This window comes from Microtus oregoni, unplaced genomic scaffold (assembly GCF_018167655.1).
Source record: "Microtus oregoni isolate MIOR12 unplaced genomic scaffold, Mior012 000008F_ref0000371, whole genome shotgun sequence".
NCBI lineage: Eukaryota > Metazoa > Chordata > Mammalia > Rodentia > Cricetidae > Microtus > Microtus oregoni.
The window spans coordinates 58650860-58665960 of NW_024543067.1; the positions used below are offsets into that span (position 1 = coordinate 58650860).

General features: G+C 53.9%; 1 protein-coding gene across 2 annotated transcripts in view; it reads right to left on the reverse strand.

Annotated features, from left to right (window-relative positions):
- Positions 1–14884, reverse strand: part of Grik4 (glutamate ionotropic receptor kainate type subunit 4) — a 426914-nt gene extending 412030 nt beyond the window's left edge. For both annotated transcript variants that reach the window (XM_041657560.1, XM_041657559.1), the window contains exon 1: positions 14730–14884. The gene's annotated coding sequence lies outside the window, so the exon portion shown is untranslated. The remainder of the gene's footprint in view (positions 1–14729) is intronic.
- Between the last annotated feature and the right edge of the window lie 217 nt (positions 14885–15101).

Genomic DNA, 15101 nt, shown 5'->3' on the forward strand with positions numbered 1-15101 from the left:
TGCTAGAGTTATGGGTATGTGCCACTACGCATGGCTCGTCCAGTCCCTAGTGAACTCAGACCCAGAGCGTGAGGATAGTAGAGTTCTATGAGCAGTCCAATTCGGACAGCCAACTTCACTCCACCGCACCCCAGCTCCATCTACCCTCATTCTAGAATTCACTTTACCACTGTGTATTTTTCTTGGGCTGTGGCATAAATTCAGTTCCAGGTAAATGTCCCCCAGGTGCATCAAACTCAACCAATCTTAATCAAAACCGAATCTGCCACCGTCTGCTGTTACCTAGGTCCCCAACTGTCCTGTCTTAGGTACTGATCATCAGCTGCTCAGAGGAAGAATCTGAGAAGTATTTAAGGCTGGCCTAACACCCACCACTCTCAACAGCACCTAACAGAGCCCCTGTCCTGAAGATTCTCCCTCCATCCTGACTCCCAGGGCTACAGTCCCCTCTGTGCCTCAACCCAGGCTTACCCCCTCCCCTGCAGGATCATACCAGAGCCCCAGTCCCTGACTCCAGTCTGCATTAGTCTTGTTCATCTTCCACACAACACACCCACTCAAGCTAGTTCTGCTTAAAGCCTCCCAGTGGCTGCTTTTGGGATGATGCTAAAACATTAGGCACACTCATGGGACATAACCTTCAGCGTTACTTTTTTGGGACACACAAGAACTGTGTGGTGGAAAGGGAGATGGGGGAGCCAACACCTCTGAATTCAATAGCCTGAGATCATACCTCTGGTCCTCCACCAAAGAGACTTCCTGAGCTCTGTCAAGAGAGTGTGTATGTGACAACGAGCAAAACAGATCACACAAGAAAAGCCCCCGGAATAAAGTCCTGTGCTTGGCAAGGGTGAGCCTGCAGTATCCAGTCCTTCTGATAAACACTGCTAGTTGAATTGCGTTCTCTACCACCTCCCATTCTGGAGGTGAGTGGGTCACATGACTGCAGCCTCATCTCTGCTAGGGAGGTGCCTCTGCTGGGGCAGCTCCATCTTTTCCTCTCAGACTTAACCCAAGCCTTCCCAGGGCACCATGCCTCCTCCGGGAAGCCTGTGCTGTTGCCCGTGCTGAGGTGAATGCCCTCTTCTGTGTCCCCATGTCCCTTGCATTGGCCCCTCTATGCCACACAGCTTCATCTATCTACTTCTTGGTTAAATTCAGGAATTTTCCCTTGGTGCTGAACACAGAGCCTGGCAGAGAAGTGCCCCCACCCTCCCCTCCATTCTACTTCCTCCCCAGCGAAAAAAAAATCCCACAGACTAGATGAATTAATGAAGCCAGCAGCACAACCTGATGCATTCTGGGCCACTGCCCTTCCCATGCCCTTCCAAGAAACACTCAGAACACTAACATCCCCCATAGAAAGGCAGAGGCCACTTCTGGTTTTGTCCTTGTATCCCAAGACCTCAGAAAACTCTGTTAAAGGAACAGCTCATGGGACTCTACTTGGGACCGTGCCTGCAGGGAAGCCAAGGCTGGAGCAGGGAAACAAAAGACGTTAATTACAAAGCCGGTGGAACGAAACGGAGGTTCACAGGTGCAAAGCCAGAGTCCACATTAGAAGAGAAACAGGGCAAAGCCAGCAAGCTTTTCAGTGTCTTGGGCTCCAGGGGAAGGACAGAGTAAATCAAACCTCTGACAGTCGATCAATGGACATCCAATTAACCGTCACAATATTACTAATTTACACAAAATGTCTAAACAATACTCTTTCTTCCTTGGAGGAGACCTTGGTTCAATGCCTCCCAGCTGTTGGGACAGTCCCTCCTTGCGAATGCTGAAAAGCCATTGGAACTGTGCCCCGATCCAGGGGAGGCCCAGGGACTCAGGCAGGCAGAAGGTCAGAGCCAGGCACCGGACAGACCCAAGTGCCTACCAAAAGCTCAGTCAGGGCCAGAGCAACCAGATTGAGTCACTGGGGCCACCAGGGAGGGCCACTGAGGATTCAAAGAGGCCACAGTCAGAAACAGTCGCTCATTCTGACATGAGGAGCCCAGGGGTTCCAGTGGCCAATGATGCCCTAACATATGTTTTGGGGGTGTCACTCCCTTCATTCAGCAGCTCATAGAAGGTAAAGTGCCTTCTGGATGGTCTGAGGTTATTCATGAAAGCAGAGACGGAGGTGGGGGGTGGTCTCCACTTGGGAGTAAAGGGGAAAGATGGTGTGACACTTGATCAGTAGTGACACCCAAAAATTACTGACTAACCAACCTCCTCTGACACCAGGGGCCAAAACTACCAGCTAGCAGGGACCCCGAGAAAATAAGATGAACTCAGTTCTAACAGTGACTTTGGACTGACCTGCTCCCGTAAGATGTGATGGCACCGGCATTCAGAGAGAGCCTGGTGCTCACACGGGAGGACTGAGGTCTGCGCAGGTGCAAGGGAGAGGTGAGAACGCCTTGCCTTCTTCCCGCCTTCTTCCACAGACAAACCACACAGGAGCCACAGCTTGGCGGTTCGGCCCTGACAACAGAACACATTCAAGGCTGCTGCAGGTCCCTTCACCACAGAATCCTCCTCCCAGTGCCATCTGAACACCAAGCTCTAGGCAAAGCCAAAGCTGGAGGGGAGCATGGGCACTGCCTTCCGGTATCTGGAAGGATATCAAACCAGACAGCGCGATCTCCTCATCTAGATATGCACCAGGCATTTCTCACCATCATCAGTTTACAAGCAAACTAAGTCACCAAGAGCTGAATTGACTCCCCAGCTACCCAGCAGCAAGTCTCTTCTCTTGTTTGTGGAACCAGAGTCTCATGTATCCTAGGCTGGCCTCAAACTTTCTATATAGGCAAGGGTGACCTTAGATTTCCAATCCTCCTGCCTTCACCTCTCAATACTAGGATTACAGGCAAGGCACCACCATACCTGATGACTGGGGATGGAACCCAGGGCTGTGCCACCTAAGTGCCCACCAGCAACCCTTGCCCTATTTAAGTGGGTATTCATCCCAGTCCACGATGCTCCAACTAGCAAGTGCTGTCTGCTATGGGCAAAAGCGTGTAGCAGTGCCCCTCAGTCTCATACCCTGCAGCCCCCTGCTCTTCCAATCTTCCTGTATCATGGAACCCACAGCGCATTCTTGATTTCCTGTGACCCTTACTAGGTCTCTGAATGGCATTCTCTACCTTATGTGGCAGAGCCCAGTCTGCCCTAGAAGCCAGTCACGGCAAAGCAAAGGAGCTTTCTGGTGTGCAGGGACAGACTTCAGAGGAAACGGCTTCCCGAATTAAGGATTTTAAGCACAGATGTCTGAAATAGATATTCGGGAGCTATTCACCCAGACAACAGCCACCTCCTCAGCCTGCAGATACGCAGCCGCCATTGGCAAATATGCTTTCCAGCAAATTCTGCCCTGCCAATGAACTACTCCCCATTCTATACATTTAGGGGAGCTGCTCCCCCCAAAGAAGCCATGGCAGACTCTGCAGCAGCCAGGTCCCCTGCCACTCTGTTCCTGAAACATCCTTCCCCTGGCTCCTCTCCCCACAGGCTATCCACCGATTCATTTACTCCCCATTATTTTCAAAACTCAAATTGTATTCACAGTGGAGCACGAGTAATAAATACTAATACACTGTTTGCACTTGAATTAGCCTGCACGTCCTGGGACCACAGAGCGATTTGTCAGAGGCAGACATCCCACCCCACCTGCGCCTACAGGCTCTTTCAAGGTCAGACTCTTAGGGCCTTAGCAAGGGTAAGGCATGGAAGGCTGTAGAGACTCTCACTTAGGGCCCCCTGATTCCTAAGAAGGCCACTGAGCTGTCGGGAAGTATAGGTAACTTAGGAAAAGCTCCACACCCTGGGGCCCACAGGCCTAGCCCTGGCCTCTAAGCTTATGCCCTATAGGGAGCCTCCAGCTGGAGAGTTGTTTGGCAAGCAGTGCAAAGGGGAAAGGGCCCGGATGTTTCTGGAAAGGGATTAGAGTAGGATGGGGGAGGAGCCTTAGGAAAGTAAAGTCACAGGTATGCCAGAGCGGGAGGGGAGGTGGAAGGAGGGATCCCCAGCTGTCTGAAAGGATTCTGAGTCAGAAATCCAAAGCTACCCTGGGAGCCAGAGTCAGCACTGCGGATGGGTTCAGTTTTTTTGTTTTTTGTTTTCTCCAGACAGAGTTTCTCTGTGTAACAGCCTTGAATGTTCTGGAACTCCCTCGCTCTGTAGACCAGACTAGCCTCGAACTCACAGAGATCCACCCGCCTCTTCCTCCAGAGTGCTGGGATTAAAGGCGTGCGCCACCCAATGGATGAGACTCCTTCACAAGAGAGGTCGTTAGAGTGTGTGGAATGTGTGTAGTCAGCCAGTCTCCAACCAAACAGGAGCGACCAGAGTAATAAACTGAACTTAAGCCAAAGACATAGACCACTGTACAGAAGCAAGATTGCTAGACACACAGCATTGGGGGGGGGGGGCTTTTCTCCAGTACCAGCCCTCCCCCCTTTTCCCACCTGCCCAGGAATCTGGAATAGCAATGCAGCATGCAGTGTTGCTTGCTCTGCTAATTGCATACAAACACAAGATACAATGCCACCACCTCTCCCCAGACAAGACCACACGTCAAATGTGCCTTTGTGTGAGTGTAAAAAAGGTAGGTGCCATGCTCCTCCCAACCCCAGCCCTGCCCCCACCATCTCCAGGTGAACCGCTAGGTGTCTGTAAGCTGTAAATCCCCAGCAAAGCTCTGGGATACAGTGAGGGAACCCACACAGGGAGGCAGCAGCTTCCTCCCTGCCCCAACCCCTCCCCCATGGGATACACACTGCAGGTCTTCCTCCCTCACCTGGTAGGATCTGGCTGGAGGGTTACAGTTGAGCATCCTTAGGCACCTACAGCCTCTTCCAACTCCAGAGACTCCCCACACCTGGTTTAGCGTGCACACTCCCTCCTGGCTCCTGCTTCTCAATAATTCCATTCTGGAAGTATCTCCGGATTGGGAACAATGCAGGAACTCAAGATACCCCACAGTTTCCAGGAAAGCTGCAACTGCGCAGGACCTAGAGCCAGAACCGCAAAGATGGTGCAGTTACCCAAGCAAGGGGTCAAGCCGATGCTACATGGCAAACCGCCCTGCAGACTCCACTGGGTTGAGAATGCCAGCTTTCTGGGGCAGGTCTAGCCTGAGCCACACCTCAGTCATCGGCTGGGTAGGTGACTTTCAGCAAACTCCCTGAGTCACAGTTCCCCACTTGTCAATGTGGGGTGCTGCAGGATGGAATAAGCCAATGCATGTGACCCACTGCATACAGTGCTCAAAAAATACCGCCTAGTGTTTTTATTAGTGCCATCTCATGTCTCCTCTTGAGTATTCTGTCAAGTGACCATACTTCAGCAATAAGGCCCCGGCCATTATAATAATTATAAGCACTTAAGTCTCAATTTTTGAAACTGAAGTAGAAGGCAGGGGCAGAAAAGCCCACCTAAGGGTCACGCCAGCTAATGAGTGCCCATGATAGCCAGGCTCAGATCACAAAATGGGGCATGGCCAGCACTCCAGCAGATCCCGAGGGCCCCTCCAAGAGAATCAGCTACCCTGGCTTCTGTTACCACACTTTGACATTTATGTGAATAAAATCATACCTGATGCTCTGAATGAACTTTATGATTTAAGGAGCCTTGTCATCTTCATCCCTCCCTTTGGATGTGCCCACCGGCTTATCTAGGCTGCAACATAGGCAAAGAGGGCTCTCATGTGGGCTGTCCAGGCCCCTCCTGTCTCCTCACGCTCGTACCAAACAGCTTCCTACAAATCAACCCTGCCCCTTCTTAGGAAGCCAAGTCCTCCCTTTCCCACGGGTCCACTTGCTTCTGGAAGTTTCTTTGGATTGGCTAGAAGAGAAACATCAGTTTGTCCTGCCCTGCCCATCCCAACCCAGACGGCACAGTCAAGCTGGGCTCGGATCTGATGAGTGTTTCTGACGTCTAGGTGGATTTATATGTGTCCTTTAGTCTCTTCTCCATGTGCCTCTCAGAGGCTGGCTAGCAGTTGGCTTCTGGTAGGGAGAAAACAATGCAGTCAGGCAGGCAGGGGCAGGGTGGCGGGTCTCGGGCCCTCTCTTTTTTCATGAAAGGTTATACAGGAATAAGTCTGATGAAATGTACGGAATCCTGATTCTCCAGAAGGCAAGTTACTTTCCCACTCTGAGCCTCAGTTTCCCCATTCAGAGGAGAAACAAAGAATGGCACTCTGGGCTCAGGTCAGAGAGCACAAGGTTGCCTTTGCTGACCCACGGTGCCAACACTAGATCCCAGGCTTCCTTCAGCCCCGCCCTGCAGGCATCCACGTCAACCAGCCTGAAAGGGTAAAGGAGGGGAACCAATTGTAGCCTTGAGTAGTGCCAGGAGCATTGGCATTGTCCACAAGGAGAGTCACAGTGCAGGCCCACTGGGCTCAGGACTAGACGATGAAAGGTGACACCAGACAAGGAGTCTTCCTAGATCCCCGTGCCTTGTATTCCTGTACTGATGGGCCTTTCTCCTAGGACTCTGCTCCTCTGGTGCCCAGTCCCCATGCTGCCAATGACCTTCATATAACCAACTAGGCTCTAGCTAACTAACTGGAGTGCACATAGGCCCATGTTACACCAATCACTTGTACTAACACCCCTAGATGTGGCTTCTGTCCCCAGAGCCTACTCATGATGACTCCTGGAAACTGTGTACCCCATCTTGATCTATAACCACAGCTGTCACTCCAGATGCCACCTCTGCCCTCCCTAACCTCTCTCAGGTCCCTGGTGCCAGGACCAGTTGGGTCAAGATCCAAGCAGACCCAGGATCACACCCACACTGGTTTATCTCACTTAGGGCTGTACTAATCTAAGAATGATAGCGCCATGCAAGACGAGAAAGGCACTTGGAGATCTACACAGTGGACTTTCAACCCCACACACCTGTGTGCTGAAGGTCATCTGTGCGCCCCCAGGCTCACCGATCGTCAAGGGTCCTAGGATATGGCTTCTACCGACAAGCACCTCCCAAGGAAGCCGCTCACTCATGGTACCATACACTAAGGTCCTGTCCCCTGCTGGTACTGGCCTCACTGTAGATGGCAGGACACTGAGTACACCCCACATCTACAGGACTGACAGATAGTCTGAGGACGCCCCCCCCCCCCAAAGCATCCAAGCATTGCCTGGCCTCCCCTTACCACCATCCTCCTGGCTACGCCCAGATATTCAGTCCCTGCCTCCTGGGTGGTTGTGTCTCCAATATACACACCCCCCAGCTCTCCAGAGAGGGCCTGGCCAGGGTGGTGACACAGAGGTAGAGCAAACAGGGTGGCATTGCAGTTCAGCTATGTGACCTTGTACAAGGGCCCAAAGGAGGGCTAACAGCGACAGTGTGGGGCAGTTGTGGGGGGAGCGCACGGTAACATTTCAGGACAGAAGTAGGGATCAAGAAAAACACTGACCTGGGAGACAGGTCAAAGGTCAGCTCCACTCCCACCCCTCATGTCTGAGATCAAGCTCTGGACAGCTGAGGGGAGACGAAAGCCCCCCACCATACTGGCTGATCTGCCCTGCCAGTGGCCCAATTGTTTTGTTTATGTCCATGCACCCCACCTGCAGAGGTGTTCCAGCCACCTCTTCTTTTTCTAAAAATGGGTGGTGCTGTTTTAGCTCGAATAGACTGATGGTCTTTCTCCCCTAGTTGTCCCATTCTGTGTTCTTAGATTTGGGCCATCTGAATTTGGGCCCTTGGATGGGGTGTGTGCAGCATCCCCTAACTACAAGAAGCTCACAGAGCGGTGGTCCTTCTGCCCAGGACTTTAGGCCCAGTGAGGAACCTAGAAGATCTAGCAGATTGTAGAACACAGCCTTGGAATGTACCTTCCTGTGTGTCCATATGGGGACTGTGTGTCCATAAACCTATGGTCGTAAATGGACGCATGGCATCGTTGGCATAGCCCCGAGGGACCAAGGGTCAAGCAACTATGGCCTCCATCAGGTAAGTATAAGCCTTCAGTATGTCTCAGTCCTCCTATTCCCCACAACTGCTGTCACCTTCCTGGCCAAGGTGTTGCAGTGTAAGGGGGAAAGCCTTGGAGTTTCCAGGTGGAATGAAACAGAATGCTGGCTTCATTTCTTGCATCTTGGGAATCTTCACATCCCAGTGGGTTCCCATGGAGGGAGGTGGAATAAGGACCCAAAGCACAAAGACTTGGTTGAGCATAAGGTAAAACCTAGTAAATTTAGAAGTCATTTGCACTGACTGAGCATGCACCTTATGCTAGGCAGTTGGAGAGGGGACCTGTCACATCCACATTTGCAACCACCCAGCGAGGTATTTTGGCCTCATGAAGACCAGGAGCGTGGACCAAACTTTATCGAACTTGTATTCTGGCTCGAATCACTGCTGGGTGCCATCTGGGGCAAGCGATGTACCTATGGGTCTGCTCATAGGGAAGAGCACAGCAGCACCGACTTCCCAAGAGCTGGAGGCCAGCTCAGGACACACTGTGCATGCATAGCACCTCCTAGACACGCGGGGACTCGATGATGGTGGTTCTCAGAAAACGAGGAGCGGACAGAGGCTGAAGAGTCATCCACAGGAGCACAACCTCAAGACATTCCAGGAACCACATCCTGGGATTTGTTTAACCTCCTGACTTTCCGGTTTCCAGGCCATGAAACAAGCAGATGCTGCTTTGTTCTGCATAAGATCCTCAGCTTCACGAGGAGCAGGTGCTCCTGACGAGCACTGTCTCACCCTTGGGGCAGACGTTAGGTGGCCTTTCGTCTTGGTCCTCAGGCAGAGACTAGACCCAAGGCAGGTACCCTGACCCTGACCCAGCTTACACTCATATGACGGTGTGCTCACCGGGTAATGGCTGCCATCTAAGTCCATGATTCCTTCTGGATCAGTCGACAGGTCCTGAGTGCACCTTAAACAGGTGGCTCCTTGGAACCCGGGGCCCTCCATTCTCCGTCTCTTTCTTACTCTAAAACCAATGTAGACTGCATTGGTTTAAAAACTTAAGGAAGGGAGGAAGGAAGGACAAACGGACAAGCTCCATCACCTTCCCAAAGGGAATCGCAGGCCACCCTCCTGTCAGCCTTTCCAGGGACACTGTACCTACAGTCTTGAGTGACAAGCTCTAAAATGGAAATATGATCACCCTGCTAATGGGGACAAGCGCAGCCACTGCTGGGCACCTCCCTCACCTGCTGAGGCTCCAGGGGCTACTTCAGAGCTGATTCGGACTCTGCCCCCTGCACGCCATTGCTGAACCTGGAAGACAGTGAGACACTGTCAGCTGCAGTGCTAACCACTGTACTGCCAAGCCTTGATGGGGCGAGGGAGGCCTCCAGACGCCCTAACCCCCAGAGAGCCAGCCAAGGACTGCTCCTCACCGTGGGACCGGAGCCTCCATGCCTCGGCACCAGGAAAGAGTAGGGCATTCAGTCTGGTTCTACGCCCAGCCGTTCCTCCATCTTCCCATCATCTGAAACTTTTCTTTTTTATTAAGTGTGCCCTGCAGCCGGCCTCTCACTTACACATCTTAACCTCCTCCGGGCTATTGATTTCTCATTCTATTAAATCCTCCTCTTTAACGCCAGCCCTTAAACTCCTATTCTAAACATGTATTTACTGCTAGCCACCTAGTCTCAGGCCAGCACTAGGCTCCCCAGCCTTGAGAGGTGGGCTTCTCCTTACTTCCTCCAGATGAAGGGCTGGGGTGGGGCTGTGAGAGGTCTTCTACCAATCCCTAGCAATCCTCCTTCCCCTAGATGCTCTGGGTGACCCTAGGGGTACCTCAACTTCCTTATCAGTCTCTCCATAGCCAAAACACCACACAGGATTCTAAACACATCCTGAAGGACAATACCATAGCTGTCTGGTCTTCCTTCTCCCACTGAGAAAACTGCTTCCTGAGACACAGATGAGGAGGGGGACCAGCTAGAGAGGAGGAGGGCTTACAGGGCTCACAGTGACAGGGTGGACTTCTCACAGGCTTTCTACTCCAGCCATTAGATATAGCCTCAAACTCAGGAGTAAAAACTGAGGGCTGCCAGTATGGGGGTCTGGCAGTCCTTGGGGTTGCTGTCAGCACAAACCAAGACCCTCTGACTGGTGACAAATAAGAGGAAAATCAAAAGTCAGGAAGTGTGGCCCAAGTATCGAAGCCTCAGCACCGCAGCCCATGCATTCTTCTCTGTGGCAAACACTGAATCAGCCGGAGCTGAAGCCCCTTAAGCAGGACAAATATTCACTTGCACCTGGTCTGTCACACTTAGGGACATCTCAGTGAGCGAAGATATAGTGACTCCTGCCTGCACAGACAGAAACTCCACCTGGTTCCAGGAAGTGACAGATACTGAGATGAGCTAGCGCGGGACACGGGGTCCATGGGTCATGAAGGGAGGCAGCAGAATTGGCAGGAAGAAGGAGGGTGAGATCCCGGCATTGAACCTGCTATATGACAGTCCCCTGCTATGTGACAGTTCCCCGACAACACACGCTCAAGGCCCAGCTCTGCCCTGGACTGCTCAGCTGCTAGCTATCCAGGAACTCCATGGGCCACCCAACCCAGTCCCCAAATGCTCCACACAGTCTGGGCAAAGCCGGTCCCTTCTGGCTTTCTTACTTCTAAAAGCTGCATCACCCTTCTCTCTGGGCTCCCGGGCTAGAAATCTCAAAGTTATCCCAACACTTCCTGCTCCTTCATCTGCTGTTACCAATCTGTCCGCACTTGCTGCGCCTTGGAAATGTCACTCAAGTTCCCCCTTCCTGTTGCCATCACTCCCGCTTAGCCCTCAACCCCCTTCTCGGCATAACACTCTCTGCCCAAGAATCTTCAACAACTCCCCCAGGCCTGCTGCAATCACCTGAGTCTTTTTTCCCTCCGGCGTTCAAGGACTTCTCGGATTTAAAGTCTCCACAGCTCCTCCAACAGCCACATCTTCTCCACCAGCCCTGTCCAGTCTGCCCGCTGGCTCTGTTCTCTCTCCCCTTGCTCTGCCTGCAGGGTTCCTCCTGCTCAGTGTCCTTACAGTGAAGCTCTCCTATGTCTGAGCCCCCTGTCGGCTCCAGCCTGCACTCATGTGCATATAGCTTCACACATTTCTACACACTCACAATCAAGCTGTCATTTTCAGCCAGGACAGGTACCTGGACCGCTTTCCACCCAGATCCTATATGGATGGAAAGAAGGGTGGATGGAGCCCCACCCCGCATGGAGGGACTCTTCCAGAACCCCAGGGCTGCAGGGAAGTCAATGGAGTTGTTCAGCTACTCCTGCTTTTGGAAGTAAATGTTGCTCAAGTGTAGGGAGGAAGCTGGCGTCTGAAGCTGTCACTGGTTCATGTCACAGGACAGAGGATGGAACATCGTAAAGCCCCCTGGGACCTCAGCCCTCATTTGTAAAGACCCAAACGCTCAGATCTAACTCACAGGGCAGCTGGGTGATTGAGCGAAACAAGCAAGTTCTCGGCTAATACAATATTAAATTGATTTCTTCCTTCCTTCCCAGAATTGAGCCAGCCTGGTTCTGTGGTATAATCCTGTTTTTCGTGTTGGATTTGTTCAACATTAAGTGTCCTCTATTTTACATAGCAGAATGTTATAATCAAGTAACATCCAGTTCTTACGTCCACACTATGAACAGAGCCAGGTAATGGGGGCTGAAGGGCAGGGCCACTCTGCTGGAGGATGGAGAACGGGGAACAGGTGTCAGGCAAAGGCTTTGCCCCTCAAGGGAGTCACTGTCTGGGTGGGGACACTTACAAGGCAGATCACTTTCAATACCAGGCAGGGCTAAGAATTGACCCAACCCACCAAGAGAAAGTGGAGGAGGGGCCATGCAGGGAATACACCCTAGATTCCCACCTGAGCTCATGACAAATCACAACCCTGTGCCCTCACGTCCCCGTCCCGTGGTGTCAGGACTCTGAAGCAGAGACTATCCTTTTACAGGGGAGGGAAGTCAGGCTTAGAGAGGTGAGCCAAGGTCACGCAGGTAATGATGTGGGGCTAGGAATTCAGGTGTTTCCGGATAACAGCTGGAGCATCTGCCCTTCCCTGCTATGGAAGGTTCTAGCTGCTCCATGAAGGCTGCTCAAGATGTTGTGCAGAGCAGAAAGGAGGAAGGGCATGAGCGAGAACACCAGGCGCCTGTGCTGAGGGGCAGGCAGTTCACTCCAGAGGCCATGGCATGACAAGACACTGGGACCCATATACCGAGGGCCTTCGGTTCCAAGCAAAGTCCTCCGTGCTAAGGGCTCTGGAAATGGAGCAATCTGTGAGAACCCCACTATGGGAAGCCCAAGTGGTCAGCTATGCTGATGCTGGAGAGAGTATTAACAAAAGGGTGAAAAGAAAGAGCATATGCTGGGGTGGGGGGCTTTCAGAGCAGCTAAGAAGAAGGCAACAGGAACTTGCCCAAGAGCACAGTGCTGCAAACCAGAGTCTGGGAAACATGTAAATCTCTGCACCTCGGTTCCTGTGGGTCAATCCATAGGCCTTTTCCTGGGGGGGGGGGGCGCTCTTGGCAGACACAGCAAACGCTGCTGAGTGCTGAGGCTGAAGTGGGCCCCGTGAGCTGCACTCAGAAGGGATGAGTTCTCTGAGGCAGCACAAGAGTGCTCTCTTCCCAGGCACAGCACACAGCCCCCCTCCTCATCAACCACTCTAGCCTCCTTCTGGGCTTTCCATTTCACCCAGATCCCCAGGGAGCAGCTGAGCTCCCCAAGATCTCCCGTGTCTCGCGTCTTGGAGAGAAGAATGCACTTCTCTGGAGCATACAAAAGTTCTCTCTGCATCCTAAAGGAAGCCAGACTGGAAAGCAAGAGCTTTAGAACAAACTTTCGGAGCTGGGAAAGCTTCAGCTAATGATTGAGATGTCTAGAGGAGAGGGTGGGAAAAACACAAAAACTCACACACATCCCCATCAGATCTGCTGCTTTTTCTCCACTCCTAGAACTAGCCCTGCCTCCAGGTCTCAAGTGACAGGTTCAGTCAGACACGGGGGACGGAGCTGGAGAGACAAGCACAAAACTGGTGGGCAAGCCCAGGCCACAAGAAATGAATATAATCTGGAAAATTAAACAAAGCCAGTCACTGTAACGTGTGCGTATTAGATTAACTCTCTAAAGGGTCACGACCTTGAGGAACACATCCAGCCAGTGAGGAAAATAATAAACCTGATTAACGATGAGGCATAAGCCACTGCTTCTGCAAATAAAGCCAGCCTGAGGATGCCCTGTGGAATTCCAGGGGCTTCCTTCCCTGGCAGAGCTGGAACAGAGCCCACCTCTTCAGCCCCTCGCCACCACTAGAACATTCCAGGACTAAGGCAGGGCAGGGTTGCTCCCTTCCAAGCCACACCCCTGCAGCCCCATCCCAGGGGATGCAAGGCTAGCCAGCTGCTCCAGGAAGGGTCACTACTACCAGACGACTGGTGGGAGCCAAAAAGAAGGTAGTTCTCTTTGTCCCTGGCAGGGCTCAACCCTCTTGGCCAATCCTTAGCCCTCCTGTTCTGGTCTTTAAGAGATGCCTACTTGCCAGAAACAGTGGCCAGGCCCAGCCAGAGTTCCCCTCCTGTTTCCAGACAACCCAGGCCCCTGGGAGACATGCCCAGAAGAGCCACTGGAGGGAGGCAGGGAGGTGGCACCGCGTGGCATCACCAGACAACAGCACCAGGAGGAAGATGGCAGCATCAAGTACAGATGCCAAGAACCATACAGCCCAAGGTCCAGGCGGGGACCAGCTCAGCCTGCATGACCTGGCCACTGCCAGCGAACCTGGCTTGAGGGCCTTTTCTAAAATCCCCTTGGTCGCACCTTCCCCCCAACCCAAAGCCCTGGGCCAACTCTCCCCAGGCTCCACCTCCTCCCTCACTTTCCTCAGCTCCAGGGAGCCTGGGGAGGGAGGCACAGGTGCTCTTGGCGCCTTGGACGAACCCCCGTCCCAGCCGTCACCAGAGCGCCCTCAACCCCCAGCCAGGTCGGAGCCACTTAGGCACTGCCGGGTCCTCACTGAAGAACATCTCCTGAGCTCCCCTCCCCCTCCACCTAGCCCCTTCACCCTCCAGCGCCCAATGCAGGTCTCCAGAGTTTCTCCCTCACTTCCCACTCGGGTGAACTAGGGTGGGATGGCTAAGAGGCCCATTAGTCGCAGGAAGGAGGGTCATTTTTGATAGGACGTTGGCTTCGCCCAAAGCAAGACGGCGTTCAGGGTTGGGGGTGTGGTGGTGGCCGGAGTCCAGGGCCCGGGCAGGGGCGGTCAAGACAGATGGCAAAGGGGGAAGAGGGAAGGGGGCTCGAGAGTCGGGCTGGTCTAACCGGGAACTGTGGCAAGGAAGAGCGGCCCGCAGGAGAAGCCGAGGGTGACGAGGCAGGGGAGAAGCGCCGGTGTCGGGAAGGGGCCGTCATCCCTGCAGGGGGCAGAGGCTGGGCTGGTAGTTGGACTGGGAAGAGGGAGGATCACAGCGGGAGGGTCGGAACCGGGGAGAGGTTGCGCAGGGGGAAGCAGGTGGGGAGCGAGCTAGACTAGAGGAAGTACGGGGCAGGGTGGCGGGGTCTAGGTGGAGAATTGGGGGACGCAGGCATCGGAGTGCAGGGGACTGGGCAGCTGGAGGCGGGAGCGGGGCCAGGCAGGGTGCGGGCCGCGGCCCGGAGGGAGCGAGCGGCGGAGACGTCAGAAGTCGGGGTGCGGCGCAGCCCCGGGGGGCGCTGGGGACAGCGCAGGGCGCGGGCCGGGGGCGGCGCGGGGGCCGCTGCCCTTACCTGGGCGGCTCCGCACTCCGGGCGCCGAGCCGGGGACCCGACGCTGCTCGGCCCGCGGCCGGGCTGTTGTTTTCCTTTTTTTTTTTTTTTTTTTTTTTTTTTCTTCTTCCGCAGCAGCGGCGGTGGCTCCAGCTCGATCCGCCAGCAGCCGAAGGCAGAGTCTGTGTCCGGCTGCGAGCGAGCCGGGAGCGGGCAGCGCGGGAGGCGCGCGGAGAGGCGCTGGGGCGCCGCCCGGCGGGCAACGAGGGAACTGCTGCAGCCCCGCAAGCGGCGGGCCGGGGAGGGGGCGTCCCTTCGGGGCTGCGGTCGCCAGTGTCTCAGCTCGTTGGCGGGGGCTTTCGCTGGCAACCGGGGCCTAGGTACCTGGGCAGA